At 40.0% G+C, this 13,044-nt stretch overlaps 1 long non-coding RNA gene across 1 annotated transcript; it reads right to left on the reverse strand.

Moving 5' to 3' along the window:
- Positions 1-244: 244 nt before the first annotated feature.
- On the reverse strand, positions 245-11,151 carry LOC133296868 (uncharacterized). The gene is made up of 4 exons (XR_009749561.1): positions 11,091-11,151; positions 653-718; positions 525-557; positions 245-386 (listed from the first exon to the last, which is right to left on the reverse strand). It is a non-coding gene; the product is annotated as an uncharacterized LOC133296868 (long non-coding RNA).
- Between the last annotated feature and the right edge of the window lie 1,893 nt (positions 11,152-13,044).

Here is a 13,044-nt window from a genome sequence, read left to right on the forward strand (position 1 = left end):
TTCAGTGGACTCTCTCGTGTGAGGGGCGTATTGAGATATATAAAACCATAATGTATTCTCACCAACAGCTTAACTTTTGGATTGAATTGATTCTTTACAATCAAACGGCATGAGCTTGGACCAAGCACCATCAGAAACTATTAGATAAGTCAAGTACAACAAGAAACAGAAACAAGAAAAAGAAATCCTTTCTAATTATATTGTTCCATTCTCTCATTATTTTTCTTTTTTCCTTTTTCTTTATCCTTTTTTCACATGTTGGTAAAGGAGTATTACAACATTAGCTTGGCAATATGAGTAAGATAGCTGAGTTTGCATGAATTACATATTTGATTAACTTACTTTTAGTACAGATTCTAGTGCTGCTCTTGGAAGAAACTGGTCCTCTGAGGGAATAAGAAGGGGAGAGAACAAGGTCAGTATAATCAAAACGTAAACAACATAAGTTGCACGAGCGAAAGGAAATGGAAAGTGTATATATATCTACATGTTATAAAGGTTAATTCCTTAAATATAAAACTTACGAGTTATTCCTTCGAAAGCTTGCAAACAAGTTCCTATGGCACAGAAAGAGATGGTTAACACTAAGATAGCTTCATGACATTACCAAAAAAACAAAAACAAAAGAGCACATGAATGTAAGTAGTCATACACATTTTGCTCATAACATGTCTCTGGTTCTTGGTGATCAACACTGAAGTTGTTATATGAAAGATCTCTGCATAATATGTATTGTAAAAGTCAATTCAGAAGCTTAGAAGATAAAACAACGTCATTGATTTAGCCTTTCAACAATTTACTCTCCAAAGTGCAAGGTGAATGATACAATCAACAAGGGCAGATTTGGGAAAATATACAAGAGGAGAAAGAGCAGAGTAGTCCCACATGGACAAGGTGAGTCAGCAGCAACTAATGAAGAAAATTAGTCACACGGGCAGCAAGGACAGCAAGGCAATAACAGCAAGAGAGTGGTCACGTCTATAGCACGAAGTTGTTACAAATAGGAGGAGCATGGGAGTGAATCATCCTTTTGAACTTGGGACTTTTGGGCATCCTATTGGGTGATTAGGGAGAGAAACAGAGCCTCTCTAAGTGCTCTGGGTAGTAGTTATTTGTAATAGTTGTGGCTTTGTAATTGTCTCACACGAATACTGTTGGAATTATTAGTTTGAATCTGAGTTGAGATCAATACTATAAATACATTTACTTCTTTAAATTCTGCTGTCTTTTATCACTGATACCTATCAGTGAACTTTACAGGATCCTGACCCTTTCAACAAAATATGATAAAACCCTCTTAGATTGTTACATGTAGAGCATCTAAGAGAGTGAGACAACATTCTGTGATACTCAAGAACTTTGTAACTTGAGTAATGTAGCAGTCAAGGGTCAGTCAGTTAGTTGGTTGAGTTAGTTAGAGAGTTAGTTAGTGAATATTGTTGTATAAATAGAACTCTTTTGTAGAATAGGGATACACGAAAATAATTCATTACTTGATTGTTCTTGTTAGAATATTAGATATGATATGATTAGATTTGATTAGATATGATTGGATTCTGTCTTATCCGTAAATAGTCTGACTGTATTCTGACTGTATTAGGATTAGGTTTGGATTAGGTTTGGGCCTTACACTTAAGCCCATTAGGGTCTCTATATATTGTAACTCCTTGACACAGATCAATACATAACGTATTCTTTTACATTTAACTTGGTATCAGAGCTCTTTCGTTCTAGGAACCCTCGCTTCCGCTCAGAAACCTTTTTTTTTTTGCTTTAAAAAACCTAAGCCCACTGCTTAGGAGTCCTCTTTCTTGCCGTGCGTCCTTCCGGCAAGCCTTCTAGGGCTGTAAACAGCCTCTGAGTGATTTTTCCAAACGCGTCAGCACCTCCGACGGCCACCGGAACCACCGCCCGCCGTCAGAATCACTGTTCAGGCAACCGGAGACTTTTTCCGGCGACTTTTCCGACCAAACTTCACGCGATCAGGACCCTTTCTTCCCGGCGACCAGGTCTGTGGTGGTCCGGTCAGCAACGCATCTCCCACGCGCCGTCACGCGCCACCTGTCTTCACTGCGCGTGGGCTTCACGCGCCACCTTCTGCCGGCGCGTGAGCACTATTCCGGCGGCTTTTTCCGGCCGGTCTTGGACAGAGAAGCTCGCCTTCTCCTCCCCTTTCTGGATCTGTGATTGTTTCTCTGTGGGTCTGACCTTAGACGCGTGGTTCTTCTTGATTGGATATCGTTTGCCTTCGTTTACGGCTTTTATATTTTATCTTTAAATGGCAGCAGCATCTCCTGATCTCTCGGAGGTTAACTCTCCTTCTATTGTTGCAAATATAGCTCAGTCAGACAAAGCATCATTTGGTTCAGGTTCGGACTGTGCTGCACTCCAAACCCCTCTCAGGAAGGCTTCTCCTCAGTCTCAGCCTTATACTGGTAATCCCGTTGCTTGTGTTTCTCATTCTACATCACTTGGCACTTGGATATTTGACTCCGGTGCTACCGATCATCTCTGTGGTAATAAGGAACTCTTTACATCTCTTACTTATTCTGATCATTTACCGTCTTTTACCCTTGCGGATGGAACCAAAGCCCCAGTTTGTGGGATTGGACAAGCTCGTCCGACCTCTACCTTGGCCCTGACATCTGTCTATTACATTCCTGGCATCCCTTATAACTTAATTTCTATTAGTAAGTTGATCCACTCCCTCACTTGCACCATTACTTTCTCTAACCATTCTGTTTCTGTGCAGGATCCGGGTACGGGGAAAATGATTGGAGTGGGTCGTGAGTCACGGGGGCTTTATTATCTGGATGTGCCTCGTCCTTCAGTAGCATGCTCTCTCACAGAATCTCCACAACTTATCCACAGTCGCCTTGGTCATCCAAGTCTTTCAAAGTTGCAGAAAATGGTTCCTCTTTTGTCCGGTCTTCAGTCTTTAGATTGTGTGTCATGTCAACAAGGGAAGCATACACGCTCCTCTTTTGCCAGTCAAGTCAATAAACGAGCTGATGCCCCTTTCTCTCTTGTTCATTCAGATATCTGGGGTCCAAGTCGTACCTTGTCTGTCTTAGGTTTTCGGTATTTCGTTACCTTTATTGATGATTTTTCCCGTTGCACTTGGACCTATTTAATGAAAAATCGTTCTGAGTTATTTTCCATTTATAAAAAGTTTTCTACTGAGATCCATACTCAATTTGGTGTTTCTATTCGTATTCTACGTAGTGATAATGCTAAGGAATATGTTTCTATTGACTTTTCTAATTTCTTGGCCACACAAGGTACTTTACATCAAACTACTTGTCCTCACACTCCACAACAAAATGGGGTGGCTGAACGTAAAAACAGACATCTCATTGAAACTGCTCGTACCCTTCTTATTCATATGCAGGTTCCTCTTCACTTCTGGGCAGATGCTGTACTCATCTCTTGTTTTCTCATCAATCGCATGCCTTCATCTGTGCTCCACAATGACATTCCTCATAATCTATTGCTTCCAGATGTTCCTCTTTATCCTCTAACTCCACATGTTTTTGGTTGTACTTGTTTTGTTCATGATCTCACTCCTGGTAAGGATAAGTTAACATCCAAAGCCTTTCAGTGTATCTTTCTTGGTTATTCTCGTCTTCAAAAGGGTTATCGTTGTTATTCTCCCGACCTTAAGCGTTACTTAGTTTCCGCTGATGTCACTTTTCTTGATCAAAAACCCTTTAATTCTATCCCATCTCAGATGTCACAAGTTGATCATGTACTTCCTGTCCCTTTTCTTGACTTGTCTTTGCCAGCTGCAGGTGCTTCTATTCCAGATGAGCAACCTATTGCTTCTATACCTGAGGACCGTCCACTTCTCACCTATCAGCGTCGCAAAACTGTGCCTCCTGTCGACTCGACTCTTGCTGACTCATCGCCCACTGCTGTTGCTTCTTCCCCTCCGGATCCTTCATCAGAGACTCTTCCCATTGCTCAAAGAAAAGGTACACGTACTACGCGTAACCCTTATCCTCTTTATACCTTTTTGAGTTATGACCGTCTTTCTTCACCTCATTTCACCTTTGTTTATAGTCTTTCTTCTATTTCTATTCCTAAGACCACAGGTGAAGCACTTTCCCATCCTGGGTGGCGCCAAGCAATGCTTGATGAGATGACTGCACTCCATTCCAATGGCACTTGGGACCTTGTTTCTGCTCCTCCAGAGAAGTCTATAGTTGGTTGTCGCTGGGTTTTTACTGTGAAAGTTGGACCTGATGGCCATATTGATCGTCTCAAGGCACGTTTAGTTGCCAAGGGTTTTACTCAAATCTTTGGCCTTGATTATAGCGATACATTTTCTCCGGTCGCTAAGATGGCGTCAGTCCGCCTCTTTCTTGCCCTTGCTGCTGTTCGTCACTGGCCACTCCTTCAACTTGACATCAAAAATGCCTTTCTTCATGGTGATTTACAAGAAGAAGTTTACATGGAGCAACCACCTGGTTTTGTTGCTCAGGGGGAGTCTGGAAAGGTGTGTCGTCTTCGAAAATCCTTATATGGTCTCAAGCAGTCTCCTCGAGCATGGTTCAGTCGTTTCAGTTCTGCTGTTCAGGCGTTTGGCTTAATCCGCAGTAAAGTTGACCATTCTGTGTTTTATAGGATTACATCTCCTGATAAGTGTATCTATTTGTTAGTCTATGTTGACGACATCATTCTCACCGGAAGTGATCAAGACGGAATTCGTCAGTTAAAACAACATTTGTTTAGTACATTTCAAACAAAGGACCTTGGGAAGCTGCGTTACTTCTTGGGAATTGAGGTGGCGCAATCAAGACAGGGCATTTCTATCTGTCAAAGGAAATATGCCTTGGATATCCTAGAAGAAACTGGTATGTTGGGGAGTAAACCAGTTGATACACCTATGGATCCTAATGTCAAGTTATTACCCGGACAGGGAGAGCCGTTATCTGACCCTGGACGTTATCGGAGGCTAATTGGGAAGCTCAATTATCTTACTGTGACTAGGCCAGATATTTCTTTCGCTGTCAGTACGACCAGTCAGTTCCTTGATTCCCCTTGTGATTCACATTGGGATGCTGCTGTGAGGATCCTCCGATACATCAAAGGAGCACCAGGAAAAGGTTTGTTGTATTCGGATCAGGGAAATACAGAAATTTGTGGTTACTCAGATGCCGATTGGGCAGGATCACCCTCGGACAGACGCTCTACTTCTGGTTATTGTGTCTTCTTCGGAGGAAACTTAATCTCATGGAAAAGCAAGAAACAACCTGTTGTTTCCCGATCTAGTGCAGAAGCTGAGTATCGTGCAATGGCAAATACTACCTGTGAGTTGATCTGGTTAAAGCAGTTGATTCAGGAGCTTCATCTTTGTGAACAGAAACAACCCATGACACTCATCTGTGATAATCAAGTTGCGCTACATATATCCTCTAGTCCTGTTTTTCATGAGAGGACCAAACATATAGAGATTGATTGTCACTTCATTCGGGAAAAGATTCAGTCAGGAGAAATCAAGACAGCTTTTGTCAACTCGTCTAATCAACTAGCAGATGTTTTCACTAAAGCTCTTAGAGGTCCTCGGGTTGAATACATTTGTAACAAGCTTGGTGCTCATAATATATACGCACCAGCTTGAGGGGGAGTGTTAGAATATTAGATATGATATGATTAGATTTGATTAGATATGATTGGATTCTGTCTTATCCGTAAATAGTCTGACTGTATTCTGACTGTATTAGGATTAGGTTTGGATTAGGTTTGGGCCTTACACTTAAGCCCATTAGGGTCTCTATATATTGTAACTCCTTGACACAGATCAATACATAACGTATTCTTTTACATTTAACTGTTCTTCAGTTCTTGTCTCTCCGTTAGGCTACTCCTAACAATTGGTGATTTCATTCCTTGAATTCACGATGCGTCTGCAAGAATTGGCAGATGATTTTTCTGCAATGCAAGCTCAGGTTGAACATGACAAGGAGGAGAATTCTGCTTTTCAAAGTCGCGTGGAGCAGCGTTTCGTTGAAAGTCGATCGGAAAACCAGGCCTAATTTGCGACTCTAACAGCGCAACTCCAGCAACTGCATGAAGCAATTCTCGGGAGGGAAGACCGCTATCGGCGTGATCTCAATCTCGGATTCCACCACATGTTCAACATACGGAGACAACGTCGCCTCATCCTTTCAATCGTGGAGAATTGGATCCACGAAACCTAACCGAGGCGATTAGGTTGGAGATTCCAATTTTCAGTGGAACGGATCCAAATAATTGGATATTTCGTACAGAGTTATTCTTTGTTCAACAACAGGTTCCAGAGGATTTCAAGGTACCGGTAGCTGGGTTGCGTATGGATGGGATGGCAGCAGCTTGGTATCAATGGATGTATAGTAACGGCTTAATTCGTTCGTGGGAAGATCTGACAAAGGCTCTTCGTGAGAGATTTGGAGCTTCGACCTATACAAACTTGAAGGGAGTGTTATCAAAATTAACACAAACATCTACACTGCGTGACTATATTCAGCAGTTTGAGGTATTAATCAATCAAGTACCTGGGTGGGATGATGATTTGTATATGAGTTTCTTTATTTCTGGATTGCAAACAGAACTCAAGAGTGCAGTGCAACTCCGTTTACCTGCTAATTTGCATCAAGCAATGCAGTATGCCTTAGCTTATGATGACCACCACATGGAACTCCGAAATACTTTTTACTCCAGCCACAAACGATTTCCTTCGAGATTCTCAGTCTCAAATTCTAAGGGTACCGTACCATCTTCTACCAATCAGTCCATTCCTACCATTACCAATTCCTCAGCGACTCAAGTGCCTCCACTTGGTCCTCCAAATTTGAGGTTAGCATTGCCTGCTCCACCAGCCATGAAAAAATTCTCACATGCTGACTTGCATAACAAAAAGGGAATTGGGTATTTGTTATTACTGTGACGAGAAGTGGACATCAAAACATAGGTGTAAGAATAAGTTGTTGTTAATGGTTGGAGATTTCAATGATTCCCCAGAGGATGCAGAAGAGGGAGAAGAAATACTCTGGCAGGCTGATGGCTTTACACAGGAGACAAAAGATGGTGCCTTGCATACTTTGGATGATAGGTCAGGTACCAATTCCCTAATGTTTTCCTCTATCATTAAGAATTGTGTGGTGTCGGTAATGGTTGACTCAGGAAGTACTCATAACTTCATCAAGAGGTAGTTAGCTAGTGAGTGAGAGTTGCCCATAACTCGTGCTAGGAAACTGCGCGTTTTCTTGGGTAATGGTGAATTCTCGGTGACTGATAGGAGGTGTCTCAATGTTCCAATTGATTTGCAAGGATATTTTTCTGATTGACTTCTGGGTGCTGGATTTATTTGATCTTAGTGTGATTTTGGGAATGCCTTGGCTGCAACAATTAGGCAGGGTCACACACGATTATGTGGAGCTGTCCATGGAGTTCCAGTGGCAAGGACAACAGGTTGTATTGAAGGGGAATTTGGAATCTACAATATCTGGAACGGGTATGAATCTGTGCAAGGACAACATATCTAGTTGTTATGCACTAAGCCTGGAATCCGAATGTGCTGCAGTACCGATTGAACCAGAACTAATTACTCTCAGAGCTAAGGTTCCTAAAGCACTTTGGCTAGTTCTAGTGCAGTACCAGTCTACATTTCAGGTTCCTCACGAGCTTCCTCCATTTAGGGGCCTAGATCATGCTATCCATTTGAAGGACAATTCAGGACAGGTGAATGTAAAACCTTTTAGATATGCTCATCATCAAAAATCTGAGATCGAAAGGCAGGTGACAGAATTACTCTCGGCTGGTTTCATACAACATTCTCAGAGTTCTTTCTCTTCACCAGTGCTTTTGGTGCGTAAATAGGACAATACTTGGCGCATGTGTATCGATTATAGAGCATTGAATGCCATCACTATCAAGGATAGGTTTCCCATACCTTCGATTGACGAGCTACTTGATGAATTAGGTGGAGCTAGGGTCTTTAGTAAACTGGATTTGAGAGTCGGGTACCATCAAATTCGAGTTCTACCACAAGATATTCCCAAGATTGCGTTTAGGACTCATGAAGGACACTATGAGTTCCTAGTCATGCCCTTTGGTTTGACCAACGCTCCAGTAACCTTCCAAGCCGTGACGAACCACTTGTTAAAACCCCATTTACGCAAATTCATCATAGTTTTCTTTGATGACATCTTAGTTTTTAGTAAACAATGGAGGACCATGTTCTGAACTTGGGAATTGCTTTAGAGTGCTTACTGATGCATAGATTTTTTGTGAAGGCTTCGAAATGCTCTTTTGGGGTAACCTCTATTGATTATCTGGGTCATGTGGTTTCTATCAAGGAGTTCATGCTAATGATAAGAAGGTTCAAGCTATGGTTGAATGGGCCCTACCCTGAAATGTGAAACAACTTAGGGGATTTCTTGGCTTGACCGATTACTATAGGCGTTTTGTCAAGAATTATGCTATGATAGCAAGTCCTTTGACTCAATTGCTCAAATCTTCTGTCAAATTTCGTTGGACAGTGCTGCTACGCAAGCTTTCCAACAGCTTAAGGATGCTATGATCCAGATTCCAGTCCTCAACTTGCCCGATTTCTCATTGCCTTTTGTTATTGAGACAAACGCTTCAAATTTTGGTGTTGGGGCAGTGTTGTTGCAAGGTGAACGACCTTTGGCTTTTTTCAGCAAAAAGCTCTCTCCAAGAATGGCAGCAGCTTCAATGTATGTGAGGGAGTTGTATGCAATCACATCTGCTGTAAAAAATGGAGGCAGTACCTACTTGGGTCCTTTTTTGTCATACGGACAGACCATAAAAGCCTCAAGGAGTTGCTCAATCAGACCATTCAAACTACAGTGCAGCAAAAATATTTGTGTAAGTTGCTTGGTTACACTTTTTCAATTGAATACAAGGCTGGAATTAGTAATGTTGCAGCGGATGCCTTATCAAGAGTGCATGACAGTGGCATGGTGCATGCTCTTATCTCTGAACCTGTTTTTGATGTTTTACAAGAAATAAAGAAACATAATGTTGAGGATCCTTATTTGCTGCAATACCATGAAAAATTGAAGAGCAACCCTAACACAGATAACCATTTGACTGTGAAGGATGAAGTTTTGTTTCATAACAATAGATTCTTCCTTTGTTAATATAGGAGGCTCATTCCACACCAGTTGGAGGAGATGCAGGTGTGCTAAGGACTTTCTTGCGACTTTCTGCCACATTTTATTGGATTTTGATGAGACAAGATGTGAAGGACTTTGTTAGGCAATGCACTGTTTGCCAACAGGTTAAATATGAAGCCTCTAAGCCAAGTGGCTTGCTGCAGCCCTTATCCATTCCTGAAGGCATCTTTGAAGACTTGTCCATGGATTTCATTGTGGGACTGCCATCATCAAAGGGTCACACAACCATTGTGGTTATTGTGGATAGACTCTCCAAGTTTGCCTACTTTGGCTCTCTACCTCGTTCCTTCACAGCTGCTGTTGTGGCCAGGCTGTTTGTGAATTAATAGTTTATTCACATGGATTCCCGCGTTCCATAGTGACAGATAGGGATCCTATTTTTGTCAGCCAATTCTGGTCCCAGTTGTTCAAGTTGAGTGGGACAAAATTGCACACTAGTTCAGAATACCTTCCATAATCGGATGGTCAAACCGAGGTGACCAATTGCTACTTGGAGCAATACATGCGTTCATTCTGTCATGAAAAACCACAAGAGTGGACTGAATAATTGGGTTGGGCTCAGTTTCATTACAATACGAGTGTACATTCTAGTATTGGTATGAGTCCATTTGAGGATGTCTTTGGCAAGAAACAGTGCAGATACCCCACCTTCCTAGGGGATTAACCAAGGTAGAGGCAGTAGAATTCCTTCTTGAGCAAAGAGATGAGGTTCTTTCTCGTTTAAAGGCTCAATTACAGCAAGCTAGAAACCGGATGAAGATACAAAGTGATAGGCATCGGAAGGACCGTTCTTTTGAAGTGGGAGACTTAGTATGGGTTAAGCTCCAGCCATATAGGCAAGTAACTGTGGAAAGACGTGCTAGTCACAAGTTGGCCAAACGTTATTTTGGTCCTTACCCTGTTGAGAAGAAGCTGGGCAGTGTTTCTTACCAATTACAGTTGCCACCGAATTGCCAAATCCATCCAACTTTTCATGTTTCCTTGCTCAAACCGTTTCGAGGAAGCTTGGATGCTCAACCCTTGCCTTTACCTGCAGTTACTGTTTCTAACAAACCAGTCCAAAGTCCATTGGCTATACTGTCAGTTCGGATGACATCCGACAGAGGGGTTCCTCAACGCCAATTTTTGGTCCAATGGACACCTGCACTACCCGATGACTCAACTTGGGAGTTCGAAGAGGAGTTGCGTAGGTGTTATCCAAATTTGAACCTTGAGGACAAGGTCGTTCTTGAAGCGGAGGGTAGTGTTACACGTAGAGCATCTAAGAGAGTGAGGCAACATTCTGTGATACTCAAGGACTTTGTAGCTTGAGTAATGTAGCAGTCAAGGGTCAATTAGTTAGTTGGTTGAGTTAGTTAGAGAGTTAGTGAATATTGCTGTATAAATAGAACTCTTTTGTAGAATTGGGATACATGAAAATAATACATTTCTTGATTGTTCTTCAGTTCTTGTCTCTCCGTTAGGCTACTCCTAACATAGATACAGTCTTATCCATGTATACTTCAGAAAGGGTGCATCCCTGATTCATAAAATTTCCCCGTTTCATCATGCACTAGTCACAAACATGCTTTGGTCTAGTTAAGCTATACTAAGCTAAAGACAATTGTACATGCGTCTGAGTTGAGTTTCCTCTTTAAGGATTCAATTGGATTTAAACAGCTAACACCAAAGACATAACTTGAAATTTTTATGTAAAGAAACCATTAAAGATATTATAGACATTAAACAAGTAGGATGGAGTATAATATCTGAAGCCTAATATTAATTTGATTATTTATAAATAGAAAGTGGCTTCTACAGGGTAAGCAGCCAGAGTTTTGTAAATTAACTAAGGCTATTTAACATCCAATAAATGTCTACTCCCCTTTTGAGTAAAATTAATATGGAAAATGTTAAAAAAATTCTTACATGTAGGTTGCTCCTGTTAAATCTTCAATATTTCTTGGAAAGTCTCCACTTAATTTGTTGTAGCTAAGGTCTCTGAAAGTGAAATTTTATCCAGAATAAGTTAAAGAATGTTAAAGAAAATAAACATCAAATTATTTATTGTTTAGATGTAATGACCACAAGAAGCATTTATAAAGTGGATGGAGCCATGCAACTAAATCTGACACTGCAGAACATGCAGAAAACTCAAAACAACAGCATTTGATGAATGTGTGTTTTTCATGAAACCACTTCTTTAATCAACCCTTTAGGTTTTCTGATTGGGTGGTTTAGGCTTTTCAAATTGCAAGTATCTTAACTGAACTTAAATAAGATAATCAAAATTAATCCAGAAAAAGAATGAATCCCCATTTACAGGACTTGCAAAAGTGTCAAGTTTGCAAGATAATGAGGAAGTGAGTCATTAATATTGCAACTCCTTAATATCCTGTTAAACAATCAAACATGTGAATTTCGCATATATATATATATATATATATATATATATATATATATATATATATATGAGGCAGATTATATTTACAAACTTTTTTATTTACAAACTCTTACAAACTGCACTATGTTCTCCCGGGCGAACACTAGTTACATTATGTTCTCCCGGGAGAACATAGTGTAATTTATAAAAAAATTTAAAAAAAGTTTGTAAACGGATCCGTCCCCTATATATATATAATTAGTATTTTTATATTTAGATTTTGTGCTCCTTAAATCAGTCCCTGAGGCACTGACATGCAAAGGGAAAAAATAAAATAAAAATAAAATAATTAAAACAATTCACTCACAATGTTTTCAGTCGTTTCATATTATCAACTCTAGGAAAAGTAGAATCAGTTCCATTCAAGTCACTTATCCTCCTGCATTTCATATTTTGATTAAAAAAAATTAGAAAGCAATTTAATTTTAAAACCCTTGTTATAATACAAAAATAATTTATATATAGAGCTTCACAAAAAGAAACTGTTTTACCATTGTTCCGATTCATCCCCTTATTTACATTAGTAAATAATTGAAAAAATTATACTGAACCGTGAGATTTGACTAAATTACACTCACCTACTCTGATATTTCAAAAATTACATTGAATTGCTGTGGATTAAATTTCCATTGAAAAATAGTAATAATAATAAAAAATAACAACAACCAGGACTTATCTCAATTGGTGGTATTGGTCCCATTTAAACTTTTGCAAACACATACTCCCGCTTGTACAACCTTCCATACAAATAAGGGATACAAAAGAAGGGTAAACATAATTTAGACAAATCTCAACTGAGGTCAATATAATTTTACTCTAACAATCAACCAATTAACATGATGCTTCAATATTCATTTGAATTTGACACACTAGCGGTTGCCACATGTCTTTGAAAACTAGGTTATAGGATAGTTGAGAAATAAGGAAAAATATAGTTTGCAGATAAGAAGATTGAACTATACAGTGGTGCATGAAATGGTTTTTCTCTTCCCCAAAAACGAAGTTGTCATAATTCCTTCTTCCCACTAAGACCACCACCTGCAGAAGAGAACAGAAAATAATCAGTTGGCTCTGGCTCTGTGGGTAGAAATGCAACTTAAAGAATGAGTCACTTTAACTGACCTAACCTTCTAGGAATCCATCCAGGCATCAACTGCTGTCGGTTGTAATCAACTATGATTTCACAATCATCAATAAAAGAATGATGAGCATCCTGCTGAGAAAAATTCAAAACATATCAGTGCCATTAAAAATTTCATAAAAAGGCATATTACAAGCCTTCTGGAGTCCGGATGATTTCATCAGCTACTTTAACTGAGGCTGTAAAATCAGCTGCTTTTTATTTATTTTTACTTTTTTGGGGTCAAGGCTGTCAAAATTTAACTACTATAACAACATGGCTGAATATATATACACAAGCGCGTGCAAAGCTATTGGCAC

Source organism: Gastrolobium bilobum, unplaced genomic scaffold (assembly GCF_033153095.1).
Source record: "Gastrolobium bilobum isolate Gb01-03AN ecotype WA unplaced genomic scaffold, APGP_CSIRO_Gbil_v1 utg7928, whole genome shotgun sequence".
In the NCBI taxonomy this organism is placed as follows: domain Eukaryota; kingdom Viridiplantae; phylum Streptophyta; class Magnoliopsida; order Fabales; family Fabaceae; genus Gastrolobium; species Gastrolobium bilobum.